Consider the following 3,298-nt stretch of genomic DNA (forward strand, 5'->3'; position numbering starts at 1 on the left):
CTGTTCTGTTTTGTCCGTAGCACTTATCACAATCCGTTATACTATGCATTTTACTTGTTCTGTTTGCTTTCATCCTCAAAAATAATGTGAGCTCCTTGAGGGCAAGGTTCTATATCTCCTATTCACTGCAGTATCTTCTGTGCCTAGAACAGTATTTGGCACAGAGTAGCGAATATTTATTATTGATGATAATGGATGAATGATTGAGTTTATTTTCTGATTAGTTTATAAAACTTCCAGTGTGTCTCAAACCACACTTCCCCACTTCTCCAGTCCTGCTCTTGAGTAGGATACTTAACTTTCTTCAGAGCAACTGTACCTAGATAAATTAGAATATTGCTTTGTATTTTGTTATTGTTGCTTCGGTGCTTTGGAAAGAGCGGGGTATAGAGGCATAAACTATTCCCTTCTTCCCTTCTAGGCTTTATGGCTTGTCTAATAAATTGACTTAAAAGCAATCATGTAACTGAGGCTTATGTGTCATCTTGACCTAAGGAAAAGCTGGTAGGGTCTGGGCCTTATTATCTCTGGTAATAGATGTCTTCCTGCTATAGACCCCATCTAAATTTATTTTTTAAAGATTTTATTTTTTTATTTTTAGAGAAAGGGGAAGGGAAGGAGAAGCAGGGAGAGAAACATTGATGCGCAAGAGATACATCAATAGGCTGCCTCTCACACAGTCCCGAATGGGGACCTGGCCTGCAACCCAGGCATGTGCTCTGACTGGGAATCAAACCCGCAGCCTTTCTTTTTGCAGGCCGGCATTCCATTCACTGAGCCACACCAGCCAGGGCCTCACCTAAATTCTTTTAAGCCCTTATGTGAGAGGTAAAAAGCTTTTCCTGGGTCTGCTGGGTCTTATGTGCCTTCAGCTCAAAACAATTCACAGGCCAAAGTGGCGCATTTTGGAGTGACGCATTTTGCTCCAGAGAAAAACATACGCTTTCCTCTGCAATCCAAGGAAGCGATGAAACTGTGTTTTGGGTGTTTGTTTCAAAGGGAAGCACCATTTGCCGCCACAAAATACAGAATGCCCCTTCGGCATTAAGGACTATTTTAGGCTGATTATTTTGAAAACTGCAGACACAGGAAAATCTTGAAAAGCAAGTCGAAGTTACTCTTTTGTAAGGGTCATTTACATTTATAAGGGAAATCTCCATTTGTAAGAGGGTCTCCTTCACTGTACTTGGAAGAGGAGGAGGACTGGTACAGATGCACTGACAAGTCGGACCCTAGGAACTCTTATAAATGCAGAAGGCAAAGTCCTAAATCTGCATAACAACCTTACCCTTATTTACTATACCTGTCCTATAAACCTCCCACAACTGGCCCTCCCATCCCCCAACATCTTTCTTTTGTCTTTAGCTGAAGCTGGTGTTTCAGCAGTGACCTGGGGCATTTTGAGGAATTACTCAGTTTTCCTGTGTCTCTACTGTGTATACAAGAGGTAGCCATGTTATTAAACTTCTGTCTTTCTCCTGTTAATCTGCCTTTTTATTCAGGGGTTTCTCAGCCAAGAACCTTAAAGGATAAAGGGAAAATTATTTTTCCTCCTCTACAGCTTATTTGTTTAAGGGCAATCTTGTTCCTGTGTCCACCAGATTCAAAATACAAAAGTTACCGAATACCTATAAGACATTCACTGACACATACAGGCTTTCCTTCTGGATTTCTGTCCACTGAGAGGGACTGGCATTGAGACCAAAGCCCTTTGACCTTGGAGACAGAGGGTGAGCTTTTCAGGAAGAGGGAGAAAAGCACATTATTCTTTCCATTCCCTTGTGTATAGCATATTCCACAGTACATTTTAGAGGGCATTAAATAAGGGCCTGTCCATACACATAGAGATCTAAAATCAACTGTAGGTAAAATGATTTCTTTCTGGAAACTCGAGTTGTTTTTTAAATATATTTTGCACTATGTTGGTCTATATTTTCCTGCAAAACTTACTATGGTATTAATAAGTGAAACACAATTTGACATTATAAGCATAATAAAATACAAGGGTAAAAAAATCATCCTGAATTCATCTGGAAACAATAATAAATTTTAAAAAGATGAAGAACTTACACAAGTTAGAAAAAAAGAACAAGAATTTCTAAAACATGAACAAGATTAAATTCTTGCCATCTGGGCAAGGAGGAGGGGATGCTGAAAGATTTCATTTTGATGATAGTTGAAACTAAGTTTTGTTCCATTTCTTGCAACAAGAGGTGTGGAGCACATTTATAGTTGTTTCACAAACTTGACTACTTTACTCCTGGGTTTCAAACACCCTGGTGATTCCCTAGTGCTGTCAAAATCAAGCCCAACTTGTCAGTGCATCAAACATCCCCCTTCCTGATCAGGCTTCTGGAAGTCTTCACCTGTATCATGTCTGTTATGTTCAGTTTTCACTCATACCTGCAGTTTGCCCACACATTCCATTTTCTCTCTCACCTCTCAGCTTTGTTCTTGATGCTTCAGTGCTCGGGATAGACCACCCACTTCCTTATTCTTCACAAGAACTTACTCATCCTTCAAGTGTTTATTCCAGGGAGCCTTTTCTTACCATCTTACCCCCATGCAAGACCGTGTTAACACCCTTCTCTGTACTTGCACAGCCTCCTACGTCTGCCCATCACAACGTTCCTCACACTTACGTAATCATCTATTTATATGTCTGTCATCCTCATGAGGCCATGAGCTCCGGAAAAAGCAAAAGTTGTCTGTATTATCTTTTTATCCACAATGCCTGGCAAATGGTAGATATTTAATAAATATTTGTTGAATGGATGAATGAAGTAGAAATTGCTTTTAAAAGGCGTTATTAAACAACAAAGTGAAATGCTGTAATGGGGTGCAGAGCGAGGCTCTCCTGAAAATAGGAGAAAACTGTTATGGTACAATGAGCAGCCAGAGGGGAAATACAGGCAGGGAGGAGACACGTTTCTGCACTTTAACTCCGTCCTGAGCCTGTCCGGTAATCTTTCCAGGTGTTCCAACATTACAGGAAACACCATGCTAACACGGGAGGAGGGAAGCCCTTGAAAGTCAGCGTATTGTCTCCACTATCTGGGAAAGAAAGCCTTTGAAACTGCTTTCATCCCAAGGTCTAGAAGGCTGAGAAGGACTCATAGTGCCTAAAGGAAGAAGCCCATTAATATATTTGGGTATTCATGCCCCCATCCTGGAAGGCTAACACCACCTTTACCTGTCAATCAATATGAAACTTCTTCCGCCTCTCCCGTCTGCCAATGATATAAGCCCTCAGGACAAAGAGCTAGGAGGGCTTGGCGCTCTTGGCTGTCTGGCAGCC

This window comes from Pteronotus mesoamericanus, unplaced genomic scaffold, assembly GCF_021234165.1.
Source record: "Pteronotus mesoamericanus isolate MK-2021 breed Mesoamerican mustached bat unplaced genomic scaffold, CSHL_Meso_final contig_55, whole genome shotgun sequence".
Classification (NCBI taxonomy): domain Eukaryota; kingdom Metazoa; phylum Chordata; class Mammalia; order Chiroptera; family Mormoopidae; genus Pteronotus; species Pteronotus mesoamericanus.